Source organism: Pyrgilauda ruficollis, unplaced genomic scaffold (genome assembly GCF_017590135.1).
Source record: "Pyrgilauda ruficollis isolate IOZ18807 unplaced genomic scaffold, ASM1759013v1 scaffold6, whole genome shotgun sequence".
Classification (NCBI taxonomy): Eukaryota; Metazoa; Chordata; class Aves; order Passeriformes; family Passeridae; genus Pyrgilauda; species Pyrgilauda ruficollis.
The window spans coordinates 9,150,390-9,168,323 of NW_024527710.1; the positions used below are offsets into that span (position 1 = coordinate 9,150,390).

The 17,934-nt window shown below is 38.8% G+C and overlaps 1 protein-coding gene across 9 annotated transcripts in view; it reads left to right on the forward strand.

Annotated features, from left to right (window-relative positions):
* Positions 1–17,934, forward strand: part of ST3GAL3 (ST3 beta-galactoside alpha-2,3-sialyltransferase 3) — a 187,325-nt gene that overhangs the window by 15,929 nt on the left and 153,462 nt on the right. For 2 of the 9 annotated variants that reach the window (XM_041483432.1, XM_041483435.1), the window contains exon 2: positions 16,309–16,371. The exons of 6 other annotated variants lie outside the window; for them this stretch is intronic. The gene's annotated coding sequence lies outside the window, so the exon portion shown is untranslated. Of the gene's footprint in view, positions 1–14,585; positions 14,676–15,498; positions 15,562–16,308; positions 16,372–17,934 lie in introns of those variants that run through there. One more of the 9 variants, XM_041483434.1, reaches the window with a different exon arrangement.

Genomic DNA, 17,934 nt, shown 5'->3' on the forward strand with positions numbered 1-17,934 from the left:
TGTTTGTGTTGATTTTGCCTGCATGCAAGAACTATTTTTGAAAACATAAAAACAAGAAAGCAATTCCCTCTTCTCCCCTCCTGCCCAAAACACAAGCCAGCCTTCCTTGCAGCTGTTCCACAGGCTGTTTCAGATATTTCAGAGCTGTCTGTTGCTCCCTGGATCAGCAGCTGAGAAATACTGATCCAGAACTGACAAGAAGCCTCTGGTCAAATTTCTTCTTTACTGTATTGTGGTTTTGTGCATGCTGATAGAGGTTTCTGCTGCAATGCTTCTTAAACTTCACATTATTTTCTACCTCTGTGTGCTCCAAATTTGTTGTTGTGTGCTCTTAAGAAGTTTTGCATGATGACAGATGATGACTTGGCTATGACACTTGTGCTGATGCACTGATTTTGACAGGGAGACTATTAAGGTGCCTTGGACTAGAACAAGTATTGTAAGACTAAATTTGTAAAAGGAGATGCATAGTGTTTTTCTGAGCAGGAATTTTTTCTTCAGGTTTGTGCTTCAGAGAGGGAGTTAAAAATCTTCATTATGTGGTTCTGCAAAGTAGCACTTTTATTGACAAGATGTAGAAAATCCTTCCTGCATGAAAATAAGTTGTGGTTAAAAGAGCAAATTTTCCGTATCTGCTATTACATGATCATCTGTTATGAAATTATACCACCTACCATCCTTTACTTCCTTCACACCACCAGGAAATCATGTTGAACTTCCCAAGGCCTGCAAAAAAAAAAACAAAAAACTTTCATGCCACAACTTGTGTGATCTTTGTTACAAATGAAGAAGCAGCTATGTGTTTATGTGTTATGCACCATGGTGCTGGGGAGGGTTCTAATTTTCTGCAATCCTCTTTGGATTTTGTGCCTTTAGTTTTGTGTGCTATTTGTTATTTTACACCATGTCAATCCCTGGGAAGTTTTGTGGTAACTTTGGGTTGCAGCACAGTGTTGCAAATCTGTGTGCAGATGCTGTGGATTTCTATAAATGGAACACTTTTACCTGGAAAGATGACTCTAAGTTGCAGCCTAGTTAGAGTGATTTCTGGTGAGTGCATTGGCTGCTTTTGGGTATCCTGTTCTGACAGGAGCACTGTGGGGTAACATAACAGACCTTTGGTTTGGTGTCTCCCTTTTTCTGATCTTTTGTGTAAAATGTGTCATTCATTTATTCTTAAAAGTTGTAGTGCTTGCATTAAGCTTCTTCAACATGTACAAAGAGATGATGCTAGCTTGAGGATTTAGCTTATTGTTCTTTATCAGTTGTCACAATTAATTTAGGCTGTACTGTTGTTCCTTCTAGACACTTTTGTGGATTGTGTCTTAAATATTGAATAAAGTTCTTTGAAATATTAGCATAAGCACCAGCCTAATGTATAGGGGCAGATGTTACTTTTGAAACAGTAAGGATGGTACCTGTTTTCAGTTGGTCTTCAGACTTTTTTATGCTTCAAAACCCATTTTATTTATCATGTAATTTAACACAAGAGGAGCTTATGCAAATATAAAGTAGAAATTTAAAACCCCAGTTTGGGAAACTTCGTATGAAGAGTTAATGTGAAATAAATAATGTTCTATAAATCAGCATTTGGAAGTTAACAAATGACAGATTTGAATTACTTATTTAACTGATTAGGCCTTCTTGAGAATGTGTAATATGATACAATGTATAATGGGGCAATTATACTTTGTGTTTGCTGAAGGGGAGCCTTGCTTAGTTAAGTGCCCCAGATTTGTGGTGCGTAACTGTTGTGGTTTTGTTTCCTGAATTACAATGCCATGTGTGACCTTGTAAATTTCCTTAAGATTGATATGATAATGCTGGTGTCCCCAAAAGCAAAACTAAGTGAGATGTGTTAATTTTGGGGTCCTTAGTAATCAAAGATTTTTGATTTTGTGTGAGTTATCTTCTTATTAAATTACTTTCATTTTTCTTGTGACCAGTGCCTTTCATCTGTTTAATAGTGACTCCCTAGCTTCAGCAGTGACATTTGTTTTTGTTCTGTTCTTTGTGCTAGAGGAGGTATGAAACTAAGCTGATCCCAGCACCTGACACCTTTGCATCTCTTCAGAGACTGGCTTTAGTAAACTTGACAACTGCATTTAATAATGGAAATAAACAATTTTTGTAGAGTATGGTGAAAAACACTTGATCTGCTTATTTGCTGCTTGTGTGGTTTGTTCACTTAATGTTTTAGAAGATGCCTCAGTTTATCATTGTCATGGATGAATTTGAATGGTAACTGTAAAGTGGTTTACTGTGTAAACTAGTCTCTCTGACACTTGGATATTTGTGTATTTAGCTGCTAAAGTAAATGAATAGCTAAATTATTTTGTTTATATGTACATCTGACCTCTACAAGAAAGGAGGCTAAACTTAGAAATAGACTCCGAAATAGACTTAAAGATACACATCAATGTTTCTCTTAATGTTCCCTTAACATTAAATGTTCTCCACTTAATGTTAAATCTGTCCTCCTTGAGTGATGCCTTAGTGAGTACTGCAAGATTATTCTCCTTGTGTGACTCTGCACCTTGCCAAAATACAAAGGAGAATAGGAAATAATTAATTTTTTAAAAGGCTTATCTTTACCGTGACAAGAATAGATTGAATTCAGCTAATGTGATCTAATTAACATTGAATTAAGTTCAACTCCTTCTTTTATTCAAGACAAACCTCTAGTGATTGCTACCCCTCTCTCATCCTTTTAGGGACTATCATGACTGGCTACTCTTCCCCAAGCCTTGTTTCATGTTGGTGGCAGAATGTTGTTAGTTCTCAGAGCAGCAGCAAAGTACAAAAATAAGGGGTGTAATGCTGCATGCAGGAAGGCCCTTGAGTTCTGGTGAAGGTTGGGAGTACATGAGCAGGGTTTAGGACAGATTTCCTTTTTCTCTTTCCTGGTGTTTGTAAGGCAGCTTCGGTCTCTGACGGTAGTGGTAAGAGATGTTCATTGTCTGTTCTTCCCAGACAGGCAGTAACAATGGATTCCACAGCTCCCTGATGAAGTGTTGAGCTGCAGAGAGGTGTGCTGAGCACAGAGAACTGATAATGTGATGTGGGAGACAAACAAGGAAATAACTAGTTTGTAATCAGGCTTAGCTGTCCTGAACATTCTAGAAGGAACTTAGAGGAGCAAATAGTTGTACTGCTGTTCTTGTGTTTCTGGCCACTTGGTTGTTGGTGAATTCTTGCATAGTAATGGTAGTGATAGGAGCAGGCTTTGAAGGTCTGAGACATGCACGGCAGCCTCTTTCCTAGTAACTTCCCATCCTATTCCTTCCCTGATGCATTTGGCTCTGAGGAGGAAGGAAGATGTTGTCTGTACCAGTGTGAAGATACAGCTCGTAGGAGGGTGCACTGTTGTCTTTGAAAAGTATGGTGGGAGATGGAGTTACTTAATCTGATGTGTGTATAGCTGATTTTGCAACTTCAAAATGAATGTGTTGTAAGGAAGGAATGAATCCATTACAAAGCATCCTGGCAATGGAAATATTGTACTCATTCCCCCAAGTCAGCTTTTACTTTTTCCCTCTCTCTCAAAGTATTGAATTATACTTGGGACAAGGACAGTGTGATGCTATTTTCTTGTTCTCTATTGTATTTCTTTCTACATTAGCATTGAACTAATTTAAAGAAATATATACTCTGCATTAAGTACTTTTGCCAAAACCCACGTTAATACAATTTGAGCTTGGCAGTTTGAATGTGGTTTTTGAAACATCTCCAGGTATGTTCTGTTGATGTCTCCTTAAAAAAAATCAAGTCACTGTTCTGTCATCTGTTGCTATGTGTTATTTTCAACTCCAATTCTGGCAAGGCAGCTAAAGAAATAAAGCTTTGGGAAGAGATTTTCCTAAGGTATTTCAGGACCCTTATCCTTTTTGCTCCTTTTTTTTTAATGTCTGTTTCCAAGGGAACTGAGGAGACATAAACAGGCAAAACTGACTCACTTTTGGTTGCAGGTTTTTAATCTACTTGCATTTCCATGGAAACCAGTTATGCAGCAGAAAAAGCTGAATTAATCAAAAGCAATCAAACCTTTATTATCAAAATAAATACTGGTTTATCTCTTTCAAAGTAAAATGGTACTTTTGTCAATTCTTGTATTAGGGTCTAACAATGTACTGTAGAAATGGATCTTCTTGCAAGGGTTTGGAAAATGTTTACTCTTTTTCAGGTGGCTCACGGATGTGTGGTGGTATCCGGGGTGGATGGGTACAGCTGTTGTCTTGGGCTGCTGGGAGTGTCATTTGTTCTTTGTCAAGGGTGTGGGTCTTACGTACACTGACATCTGACTTCCTTCTGTTCTTTGTTTAGTGAAGAACCAATGAAAAGACATTCAGTCGGTGTGTGAGCAACTAGGCCATGGAGACAAACTTGTCCTCTCTGTGGAGAGAGTCTTGTAATGGTTTTGTGTTCTGCTGTGACTGTCCTACTTGCCTTTGCCAGAAGATGTGAATGCAGGAGTGCTCCTGTAAAAAATAGCAACTCCAGGCCAACTCAGCTTGGCACTGGGAGCATAAATCTAATGAAAGTGGTATGAGTTGGGATGGCTGAATTGATGGTTAGGTGGTTGAGGGAGCATATTTTTTGACAAGGCACTCACAGTGCTGTTGTGAGTGGTAGCAAGCAAATGGTGATGGTAACAATTTTAATTGCTCTCTATGTATGGCATTAGCGTTAGAGGGTGTGTGTTTGTGTATTCTTTAAGGTAGACTTTATTGCTGTTACCTCTGCTTCCCAGTCTGGAAAGCCTGAGAGGCTAACCTTGTGAACATTACTTTTTTTAAAAAGACTGCTTTAGACAGTATTGTGCAGTACTCTAAGCTTCCTGAAACAGGTTTTTTTTTTTGTTTGTTTGTTTTTGTTTGGTTTTTGTTGGTGTAGTTTTTGTGGGTTTTTTTTTTTGGTTTTTTTTTTTTTGGGTTTTTTTTTTTTTTTTTTTTTTGTGTTTTTTTTTTGGGTTTTTTTTTTTTGGGTTTTTTTGTTTTTTTTTTTGTTTTGTTTTGGTTTGGGGTTTTTTTTTGCTTTGTAGGAAGAGACTGGGTACAGCACGGAGATGGATTATTGTGAATTCTTCAATGTTTGAGTTATTAGTAACTTCAAGGTTTGTTTCATCCACTCAGCTGCAATGTATGTTAGTGCTGTTCTTCTTGCACCAAAATTGAAAACAAATGTTTAGAAAGTTCTTATAACATGGTTCCAACTACAGTTTTATGGATCTCTTTGCTAGTTTTCATATGCTTTAGGGATTTGAGGATCACAGTGATGCTTTTTTGAAATGCTAAAAATAGCAAGTAATGTTACTGAGGCAGCAGTGAATATTAGAAACAAAGATGTAAAAATAGAACTTAAGCAAGAGTTGTCTGGTAAAGTAACTTAACTTTTCTAAGTTTTTCTCATATTGGGCTGAAGTATTCCACTTGTGTTCAGCTTGAAACCTAAAGCTATAGTGTACTAACTGTGGTGGATAATTCTTTCATCTGTGCAGAACACAGGAAAAAATTGATTTGGTGCCCACAAATTGTCACTGCTCAAGTTACTTTTGTCCTCCCTCTTAGCCTGCCAGGATAAGGAGCATGGCTAAACTTAAGCTCCAGCAGCTCCAGGACACTCAGTTGTGTTAGTATCTTTCCCAGCTGTAATTGTGCCAGCTATTTCTGTCTTGGCTGGAAGCTGATGTGTGTGTGTTCCTGATTGCTCTTGCTGCGGCTGTTAAATGTAACCGCAGAGAGCTGCTGCCCGGCTCCCCCACGGCAGCTGCCTGTGTGCCACCTGGACAGAGGGGACAGTCTGCTCACTGAGTGTGAGTCAGAACTTAGGAGACTTAAAAGTTCAGAAATTCACGAGTGCCTCTCTGTCTTTTAGAAGGCAGCACTTCACAGGACAGACAAGGAACATAGGGGAATGAAAGTGCCTCATCTTTTTCTGATCTGTTACTGCTTATTTAGTGAAATACCCAGCATTACTTTATGACCCAGCTGTCTCTCCAGGAATTTTGAGTGCTGCTATAATGTTAACAGTACAGGACAAAACTCTGCAGGGGCAATGGGAAATGATGCATGACAGAGCTGTTGAGAGAGGGAGCAAGTGTAACATGCCTTGTCCTTGGGATTTCTCCAGAGGAGGAAACTCCTTGAACACTCTTCTGGCTTTAGGAGCATATAAGGAGTAAGTTTAGTGAAGGTCATTAAGGGCATAACACCCTAAGCATGTTGTGCTTCAAGGGGTGGCTGTAACACTGTACCTGTACTATCTTCATTTTGGCTTTTTTGGGTTACTGCTTTAGTTCTGGATGAGTGCTGACCTTTTAGGAAGATGGAAAAGTAAGGTGCAAGAATACTTCTCCATCTCCCTGCTCACAGCTGGGCCTTAGTTCTGCATTTTGAAATAAGTAAGTTGCTCTTGCTTCTCTTGACAGCAACTGTCTTGATGCTGAGTTCCTTTGTATTTCACCCTCTCTATTTGTGTTATTAGTGATGGGTAAAATTGAGGAACTTGTCCACTTTAAAACAGAGCGTGATTTTTGTTTGTTTCACTCAGTTGACCTCAGCCTGACTTAGTGTTTCACTTGCTCAATTTGTGCATTTTCTCCCTAGCCTCCCCACATATTTTTGGGAAGGGTATGTTCCTGTGACTTGGATGGGTGGATTGGGAGAGTGTTCATAAGGAACAGTTTTCAGTGTCTTACATGCAGCTGAAGCTATGTCCTCCAATATGGATTTCCAGAGGTCAAAGTCAGCAGTTTTCCATATTCTGGAAAGGTACATTGCAGTGAAAGCACTTTACCTCTGGTAGCAATTGCTCTGCAGCTGAGTGCTTTCAGAGGTGAAAGGATTTATTCGTCTCAGCTGACTGTGAACCCCTTAGCAATGAGTTCAGCTGGAAACAATACCTCCTTGTGAGAGCTGTGTCATCTACCTCTCTTCCTCTTCCTCACCGTGCATCCCCCACCTCTCACCTGTACCATTGCAGCACTGGCTGTAGTGATTAAGGTATTGCCAGCCTCAATGGGAGCTCCCCCTCCATTCATTTGATAGAATAGATGGCACTTTTTCCCTTGACTCTGATACAGACAGGCTGGCTTTGGGCACTTTCCATGCTCATTTCAGTTCTGTTTCACACCAGTTCTACTGACACTGGGACAAAGAAGGTAATTTGTGGTTTGTCTCAAGTTGGACAGCTGCCGCTGCTGTAATCTGAGCGTGGCCTTGGTACTGATTCTGACTGTGCCTGTCACACTTAGGGATGATTTTCAGGGGAGATTTTTCCTAGTTTGTTATCTGTCAACATTGTCACTGTAATATCTTATTTTTTGTCATTGCAGTCTGGGTTTACATCAGTGTCAGGCTGAGGCAATAAAGCAGCCAAAAAACCTGGGTATGACTTGCAAGGACAAGTACACTTGGGTCATGAGGTATAGCTCTCTATAAATTATGTATCTCTTCCGCACTTGAGAAGGAATGTAATTGTGCATCCAAGCAAAAAGTAATTTGTACTGTGCATGCATATCCTGAATAGATGTTAGAACCTGAGGTAGCTGATTTCAAGTGGTTATTCCTTCATGGTACTGGGTGATTATATTGCTCTGTATGCATTGCTTTCCTGAGAGAGTAACAGTGAGTGAGGATAGTGCTAAAATTCTAGTCAGGTACAGAAATTACAGGATGTTTCTTAACCAGTTATTGGTATTTTGCATAACCAAAGGCCTCAACAATCCAGGAAGTTTATATCTCTGAGGGTCAGAATTTAGCATTCCTTGCTTAGTTAAAAAAAAAAAAATAGAAAATCAGAATGTGTTAAAATCAGCTATTTCCATTTGTAAGTGCTTATAAACATGCATTTTTTAAACTTCTTTCATATCTCACTGGGATTCCTCCTATTTTAATTCAGTTGTGTTACAGCATGTCACTTTTTCACAGTTGTTACCCTGTGAGTTTCAGTGTCTGGACACTGATTAAATGTGAGTCATCAGAGCTGCAGCAGTGCAGGAAGTGTACCCCTTAATCACTCAGAGAACAAAAGAGTTAATAACTACAGAAAAGTTTAACTGATATATTTTATAACTACAGGGAGTGTGCATGTTCCAAGGAGGATCTTCTTTCAAAGCACTATGAAGAGATGCATGTATGCTTTAAAAGAAGTAGTGGGAAAAAAGATGGCATAGAAATTAATAAAAGCTGAGTTTTCCTAACAGATAAGTAGCTGATGGCTTCCTACTTCTGAAGGCTTACCCTTACTGTTGCAATGTTAATAATTTATAAGTGCAGTTGCATCTATTTGTCTTTGTTACAAGTTAATCAATCTCAGAGTAGCTATAAAATACTATGTAAATATTGTTTCTCAGCTGTAATTGTGCCCAGACATACTAATGAAAAAAATGTACTGAGGCATATTTCTTTCATTTTCAGGATGAAGGGTGATGAATAGACTTGACTCAGGAAGGCAGAGGAAGCTGAGGCACAGGAAAGTCAAATTTTTCTACGTCATGCAGCAGCTCAAGGGTAGAGCTATGAATAGAATAAAGGTCTCAAGGTTTTTCATCTCAGTCCAGTTGGCCAAATGAGACTCCCTGTCCTATAATTACACATTCTGTGTCTGTAGTTCAGGAGGGCAGCAATTTGTTGAAGTTGCTTGCTTGTGGCAGAGGTCACCTGTGGATGCTCGTAAGAGCACGGGCAGTGTTTCAGAGTGCTGTGCCGATAGTAAAGCATGGTCTGCATGGGCAGTGCTGGTGGAGTGATGTAGGTGCTGTAATTAGGGCATGATGTGGCTGCTGGGAGTTGCTGCTAGAAGCTGCCTCAGATGCATCTCTGCAAGTGCCTTCAGAGCTAAGTGTACAACCTGGACTGTTGTGAATTCTGGTCTGGGGCTTTTCAGCCTTCAGATTTGCCCCATCAAAGGACCTCTACTTCACGCTTTCTAGTTGCTTCAATACCAGGGAGTATTTTTTTTTTATAGTGGAAAAGTTTAATTTTGCTCTCCATACATAAGGTCAGGACTCTCTGTTCTTCTGTTTAAACTTTAAAAAAAATACATGTTCAGGCAGACTAAACTTCTAGAATTTCTGCTCAAACAATGAAAGACTGAGCTTTCAGAAAGAGAGGAATAACGAAACAGCTCAGGCTGTTTTAACCATAGCAATCACTAATGCTCTGGGTATAATTAGAAACCTAATTACTGTGAATTTACTTGCAAAGACTTTTCAGCCTTTTGAGACTTGCCCCACACAATTGTATCAGGTTCCAAGTGGAGCATGGGTGGTTCTCCATTATGCTGCTAGGAAATTAGTAATGCTGCTTTTTTCTGTTAGCACTGCTGCTATAATCTCTGTTTAAAAGTGCCTTATCTGAACAATGAAAAGGCTTTTATTATTTTTCATTATGATTCATTTTAATATTATTTTCTATATATTTGCATCCAGAGCTTTTGTGTTTGGGTCAGATACTTCATTAGAAGCAAAAACCTGAGTTAATGCAATGTAAAGAGTGAAAATTGAATTACAGTGGAAAAGTGTGTTAATTTTGATTTAATTTTCTATTTTTGCCTTTTTATTTAACAATGCTTCAAATATAATTTTAGTATTTCTAAACTTTTGAAAGGTAAGTTTATGCATTGGTTTAGGTTAGTTAGGTGTGAGGAAGAAGCTCTTCACTCTGAGGGTGGTGAGATGCTGGAACATTGCCTGGAGAAGTAGTGGATCCCTGGAAGTGTTTAAGGCCAGGCTGGATGGGGCATTGACCAACCTGGTCTATTGGAAAGTGTCCCCTGCCCACAGTGGAGGAATTGGACCTAGATGATCTTGTAAGGTTCTTTCTAACCCAAACCATTCTGTGACTGAAAAAGAGGCCTTATTCATATTAGAAAAACATTAAAGCTTCAGTACTGTATAGCAATGTATTACTTCTCCTTGCTGTGTACTTGATTTCCCGCAAAGTTGTTTTTATAATTACAGCATATTGTATTATATAACAGCTTGTCCTTCTATGAATAGAAACTGTGCCATTATCTGAAGGCACTTTGGGCTGGTGCTTTTTGACCTTTGAACGTCTTGTTTCTTGATGTAGTTACTAAAACTTGGGGTTTTTTTTCCAAGAAGAATTAAAAATAGCTTGTATGCTAGAGCTAAGTATTCTTTATGCTGTGCTCTCCTATGCAATTTTCACTTCCTGTGTCAAAGGATGGGTGGATGGATGAAGGACTAGAGAAATCTGCTGCTGTGTAGTGGATTTGCCACTCTTCTGATACAGGCTTGATGCAGAATTCCTTCTTAAAGATTAACTCTGACCTCAGAAAATTGCAGTTGAGAAGTGAGAAGAACCATTAGGGTAAGAGCAAAAAAAACTTGGTATTGGTAAGTTCACTCATTTCTAGAAAACTTCATAATTACAGCATTAAAAAGAGCTAAGATAAGAATTTCTTACTGCAGACTTTAATGTAATTTCAGGAATTTAGGACTATTTTCATTTTGTTTAATGTGCAACCATGTGGTCAAATGATTTTAAAAAACACCCTAAACCATCTTGGCTTGGTTGTGTATTAATTACTGATGTTGACATAATTTTGTGCTAGTGTAAGTATACTTTGCTCAGCAGTTGTGTGTTTGTGCTTTTACAGGAAGGGAATTACCCCATAAGTAGCTTTACTTATCCTTGTCCCCATTCAGTGTAAACTAATCTTGGGATTTCTTTCTTCAAGAACCTGTTTATGAAAATGTCTAAGATGTCTGTATGATAAATTTTTACTTCTTATGTGACCTTTTTTTTTCATGTTTTATACTTGTCTGTGTCTATAAGTATTGATTTTTTAATTTAAAGTCACATCATTCCTCATGCTTGAAGTGAAAATTGCACGCTTTTTTTTTTTTTTTGGCAAGGAATTAAGTTTTTTGCCTGGTTCTGTGCTGTTTTTTTTCCCAATTAAATACTTCAGTCTTGGTAAAGACTAAATAACATGACAGAGTAGGTAATGTAAAATGGGATTTCTGTACTGGAAAGTTTCTGCAGAGCTCCTGGCTAAGCGGTTTCTGCTCCTCTGGCTTGCGTTCAGACATCTAAAAAACTTGTTTGTGTAGTGAATTAGTCCAGAGAACTGATACTGTGTGAAAATACAGGGTCCTTCTCTTCCTTCTCCCTCCAGCTCTTTAGGAAATGTTATTTTAAATCCGTCCTGGACAGACCGACGTGCTTAACTCAGGATTTTTCCAAAGACATCAGGATTTTTCCAGGGACATCAGGATTTCCCCGGCGGCTCCGCGGAGCCCCGCAGGTGCGGCAGGACGGGGCGGGCGGGCCTGCAGTGGCGCCCGGGTACCGCGCGGGGGCGGCAGAGGCCCGGCGCGCCCGCCACGTCACGGCCGCGGCAAAAATGCTGGGTTAAAAAAAACCACGAAAAACCCCACAACCAAAAACCCAGAGCTTTCTTATTTTCATCGCAGGTACAGAATGACAGCTGCCATCCCCTGGGTGAAAAGTAAGAAAGCCTTCCGTGGAGTCATTTGGTTTTACAGTACCTTAATTTGGAGAAACCTTGCTATTTATATCAACTTATATTTAACAGTCCATTACTGTTGCCTGTAGCTATTTTCATAATTTGATCATTCAGATGACATCCTGGCAAATTTCTGGTTTTATCTCCTGACATTTGGTTTCAGGAGTCTTTCCTAATGGATTTTTTATTTTTGCATTCAGTTGAAATTCTGTATTTGCCCAAAGAATCTGGAGAGATCACACAGCAATATAAGGTTTTGAGTACCATGCTTGCATTATTGCAGGGAGAAGAAAATGTAGACAAATCTAAAATTCTTAGGGAGTCAGACTTTGTTACTTCATTCATTTACAAAACAGCTCATTCTATTTAAAGGACTTCTGCCAGCTGAGGAGAGAGAAGAAAAGTTCTTAATATTTAATGTCATTTCATGGCTTGCTGCTGTGGAGAAAATCTGGATGCTTTTAATCTTGAATAATTGGAAGGTCCAGAAAACTGCAAATCCTTCTGCAGAGGTTGAAGCAGGAGGAGAATAAAGACACATTTGATAATTTGAATTGCTTTCCATCAGGTAGAATTGGTATGGGAGCTGAAGATGAAAATACGCTGCAGTCTTCTGACGAGTGATGATGGCATGTTTATAATTATTGAACCAACTGCTGCTCTTAGTTTCACCTACTTTAAAGAAAGAAGTAAAATAAAAGCTTTGGGAGACAAGTTTGTGTTAAGAAGCACAGCTGTTGCATATGTCTCTCATGACAAAACGTGTGCAGGTGAGTTCTGCCCCGCGGTCAGTGCTAAGTCTCCTGTAAGGACGGCTGCGCCTGCTCAGGCCAGGGGCACAAGCAGCAGAGTGTCTCAGAAAACTGGCAGTGCTGTTAGCAGGTACTGTTGTTTCTCCCATCCTCTTCTCCTCTCTTCCTGCAGTGTGTGACCTTTGGTTTCCTGAGATGGATATGTTATCGTTTTGTATAATAGTGCCTGTTAAGATTTTCAGATAAACTTGTCTGACTGCTTTGTAAATCTATATGAGAGCTTCTGTTACCATCTTCACATGGTATTGAGCTTCCCAGATTAATGGTGTTCTCTGAAAAAGCACCCCTAAAGCCTAGTTAGAACATGAGTTAAGAAGATGGGGAGATAACTAATGTTTCTAGAAATGCTGCCCTAAAAGAATGGCAAAGTATTCTATTTGTTTATGTTTTTTTCAAAAGGTGTTTAAGAAGACAGGGTAGTGAATGTTTAACTCTGTGTAGAAATTATAATGAGACTCTTAAGAATTTACCTGTGTTCAGAAAATAATTTAGCATCTGCATAGAGGTTGGAAAGGCTAAGAATATATGACTAACCAAGATTGTAGAAAGCCAGTTTAGGAAGGAGAATAAATAGTATTTCAAGATATTAAACTTCTTTATGAGAACTTACTTGGAAAAAAATATATTATATTTGAAGCTGTACTTTTCCAAATGTTTCCTATGTTGCAAGCACCTGAAAGATTAAGTGAACATACTACATTTTTTTCTTTGAAAGCAACTAATCTTTGTACTACTTAGGTTTACACGTTGTAACTGTTGACATGAGATCAGCTTGAAGATGAAAGTAGATTTATTCTAGCAAAGCAGGGTGAGATTGTGAATTAGTCTTGGGATATATCAGAATTAGTCATACTCATAAATAGAAATATATGTTCGGAATTTTCATCTCTGTTCTGTTGTTTAAAGCAGAATGTTTTTGCATCTTTCACCAGAGTTATTTGTATATTTCTCTTCGATTCTGTTTAGCCATTATTGTTGCAGGCTTAGTAGAAAGAGTAAAAGAGCTCTTAGTAAAAGAGCTCTTTTACTAAAGATAACTGTAGTACACTCTCACATTTGTGTGCCTACATGTGCAATGTGTAAATAGTAGGAAAAAGAACCCTTTCCATCTTTTGTGTCCAGATATGATAAGCTACAGGAAAATAAATCTCCACGTATTTGTTTTAATGTTGAATTTGTTCAGGTTTAAAATACCTATAAAAAATCTTAAGTGTTTTTAAGAATAGAGCAAGACTTTGCAAAATTAGAGGATAGCAACATTCATTCCAACTAGTGTTAAATTTCTCATCCAACCTCCTGGTCAAAGCAGCATCAATTATTAGCTGAGACCAAGAATAGAGACTGCACAACCTTTCTGTGCAGTCTTTTCCAATGCATCACTGTCTTCATGGTGAACAGATTTCTCTTTACATCCAATAGTCCAAACCTCTCGTTTCACCTTGTGCCCACTGCCTCTCATTGTCCCACCACGTGGCACTTTGGGAATCAGACTCCATTTTCTGGGGAGCTTTGTGCAGGTGCTGCAGGTGCCCTTTGGCCTCCCCCAGGTGCTGTGTTCTGCAGGCTAAACAAGCTCATTGCCTCAGTCTGTCCTCACAGCCCTTGTGTCAGTGCCCTGGTGTTTGATCATCTGCACAATCCCTTGTTTGTCTGCAGCCCTCCCTAGGGACCAGGCATGATGTAGTAGAACAAAGGGTTCATTGTCATTTGGAGTGGTTTGGGGTTTTTTTGTATTTGGGTATTCCTGTACCTCTTGTCCCAAACTTTTTTTGCTGTTTTATGTCAGTTAAATAGTTCTATATACTTTTTGGTACGTCGCCTTCTGTTTCAAACGCCTCTTTATCATGCATTGGTTTCATTGGAGGTGCTCGTATTGGAGTTGGTTGAAGAAATGTCAGGTCAATGAAGGGAGACTTAACATGGAATGTACAATATTGAATGTATTGAATATACAATGACAATGTAGGTATTGATGTTGCTGCCACAAAGGCCTTATGCTCCTCAAGGGGATCAGTCCAAAAGCAGTTACTTTTAAGGGAGTACAGAACAGAGTGATGAGTAGAAAAGCAGACTTCAGGTATCAGGCACCCTCTCTGGAGAGCCTGTTCCATTGTGCTCTGGTAGAGACATTTTTCCTAATGTCCAGTCAGAACACCCTAATCTGTAACTGTGGCCATTGTCACTTCCTTCCCCTGAAGGACTTGCAGGATAGAGTGAGAATGGAATATGTGTTCCATATGCCTACACTTTTTTTTTTTTTTGTCCATAATTGTAGGTATAAAGTGAAGACCAGAAGACAGCATGAGAAGTAATTACCAAAGTAATCAGGGCTGTCTCTCGAAATTTCAGAACCCAACAGATGAGAAGGTCAGTGAGGAAAGGCAGTGGCTGTTTGTGCAGTACTTCTCATTTAGGCTGAGTGCTTGACACACAGCTGTTTAGTAAGCTCAGAATGACAAAGAGCTGTTTGAAAGAGGATGGCTGCTGTGTAATCAGAGGCTGAGGGCTCCTGAGAAGATGATGGCTGCAGGGGGGCCATGCGTGTTGTAACTGGTTCCCTCTGGAGAAGGCAGAGCTGCTGAAACTGGCTGCATTGTGTGTGAACACTGCTGTGTTTTAACAGCTTCTGCTGCTGCCAGCTGTTCATGACAGGCATGTCTGGATTGTGACTAAAAATGTGGAGATATGTGGAGTGTTGAACATAGGTTGTTCGTTATTGAAATGACTATAAATTTGGGGTTGCAACCTGTTTCAGAGGGAGTTGGGGACTGCAACATGTTGTATCCAAATGGAGTGGTGTCCTTAAAGTCTCCCTTTTGTACTTGTGTTTGGTTTGTCTAATCCTTTTGAGCATTTGTATTGCTTATTTGATCATGCTTCAACTTTCTGCACATCTTTCTTCAATTTTCTTCAAGTTCTGCAGTTCCTGGTGTAGCACAGATGTTGTTTTCCAAACTATTTTTGAGGTAGTTTATTTTTTTCAGTCAGGTATCCACACTAAGCTCTTTAAATCTCTCCCATGAATTGCTTCATTGATTCAAAACTCTGTGGTATAGGAACACTGGAGGTATTTCATTAATTGTGCAATAAGCTGTATGCTGGTGGCAACCATAGTGTTGTATGTTGCAAATTCTTTCCCTTTTGAGTCCTTTTAGCCATTGCACACAATTGTCTGTCTTTCTGCCTGCAGTGACTGCACCAACAGTAGTGGTTGTCTCTTCCTCATAGCACCTCCACCTATTGTCCTTGAAAGGTGAGATTTCCAAAGCTACTAATCCATAACAAATACCATAATTTCTTTTCTTTTAGCAAGAGTTGAGAAGTGTACTCCTTTTCTAAGATATTTTATCTTATAATAGTTTTTATCAGTTCCTTCTGGTGTGTGCCTGTGTACGCTTTGTAACACATTTTAATTAAAAAGCATTATTTGTGGTATTTCCTTTGTCCGTGTCCAGTGGGATGAATGTTTCCAGAAGGCTTCATTCTGCATAGATTGCTGGGTGGTTCCCTTCCTGCATCCTGTACAGTGTGAAGCCTCATCTCTGGAATGTCTGTCTGGTCCAATGAAGTGTTTGGGGAATGCAGTTGCATGGAATCACGTGGCGTATAAATCCCCTGCAACTGTGTATTGAATGTTGGGCTGTGTCAGGATTGCAGACATGTGGAGGTGCTTGCATACTGCAAGTTTCATCTTGAAGATGGACACAAATCCGTGTTAATAATTTTTAATTTGTCTTTTCTTCCGTGTTGTTTCTCCATCAAGGCAAATGTTTTTTGGTTTCTTTTAAAGGACAGGCTTGAACCAGTTTCAAATTTCTAGAGGGATGTTGGTTCATTGTACTGAGAAAGAAGTTACATTGTTTTGATTGTAACCTTCTTAGGACTTGGATAGTATTGAAGAATAATGTTTCTTTGGCCACAAAGCAGAAGCCTCCTTCCTTATTGCTGTCCTGATGCTAAAAATGGTTGCAAATTAATTTTCTTCTTTTTTTTTTTAAAGCACTGACAGCAGCAAGATAATATCAGCAAGTGAGAATATCAGTCCTGAGCAGTCAGTCTGTAGGTAAGAAAGGGATAGTGTTAAGCTGCAAAATAATTATTTATATTTTGAAAACATAACTAGTATTTATTTTTAACTTATTTTCATATTTATGTTATGTACCTCAGTGCCGTTATCTTGCATTTTTGTGCTCCTGGCACTGATATTTAGTCCAGCTACCTCACTGGCATTAAGAAACAACAGGGAGCTGGAAGTACAAGGCAGTTTCCTTTCCTTCTGTATAACATTTAGGTACTTTCTAAGACACTTTAGTAAATATTTAATTTGAAAAATAATTGTCCTATGCTTTTTTAAAGTGTAGATTAATAAGCTTGATTTCTAGTACTGTGTGTTTTCTTGATTATCTGACCTTAAATGTTACTACTTGTTTTAAAGGTTGTATATTTGAATAATGGCCATTGAAAATGTTTTCCTTTGTAGGAAATTGTAGCAAATAGCACTGGAAAGAACTACCCCAGGTCTTTCTCTGGGCTTTTAGAAACAATATTTTTATTTCAACATATGTCATAAGTACTCTATAAAATCTAATCATGGAAACTGGTACAATCTGTCCCAGTGCTTAATTGTTCTTCCCTCTAGACAGATTTTTCCTGATGTCTACTCTAAATCCCTTTGACCACAATGAAGTCAGTTGCAAGCTTTTCTGACTTTCACCCTCTTGTTTTAATTTTTTTTCTCCCCTCAACATGTGTTTGTGAGTTTTAGATTAGGTGATAAGCTTCTTGCAGTCTTATTTTCTTCAGATTTGGGCTTTATAATTCTAGTGGAGAAATTAAAAAAAAAAAATTAAACATTGCTACTTCTAAATACTCCCTAGCTTGTGTGTATGTTTCTTGGAGTGTGGTGCTCCAGCATGTATTTCTTTGGAATGAGTGGAACAGAAAAATGTGGTTTGCAGTTGTGCTCTAGTTGATGCTTTTCATTGCAAAGACATGGGGGTTTCAGTGTTGTGGTGCCAATTCAGATCAGCTTGCTGTTCACTGTAGCTCATTACAACACCATTGAGTCCCCTTGGAAGTACTTTGTTCCCTTGCCAAGATCAAATATTTGTATACTTGCCATACACTTGGAAGTCATGTTGCTGTTGCTGTGAAATGTATGAAAATTTGGTTCTAAGTCTGCTCTTGCTGGAAAGATGTGAAACCAGCCTTGAAACTTCAAAGTTGTGTCCTTTGGTCAAAGGTGACTGACTGATGCTTCCCATCACTTCAGAAGAAGACACTGAACTGGGTGGAAGTGTCTTGTTGACAATATAGTTAAAGACAACATGTTTTGTTCAGTTTCTTTTGGTTTTAAGCTCTGTAGACATTTTCTGTCATGTGTCACCATGTCCTGAAAAGCTTTTTAGATCAGGCAATAGAGGTTTCTTTTCCATTGCAAGTTGTACAAGTTTGTTTCTTCTCTGTACTAAGAGAGCTCTATTTTCTGGTTTGTTTGTTTTGGGTTTTTGTTTTTTTTTTTTTCCCCCCTGTAGTTCTGGATTATACTTCAGTGTATTCATTCACAGTTCAATTCTGGCACAGTCATCTTAACCATGTAATCTAGTTAGAGCGTTCCTTGCTCTTG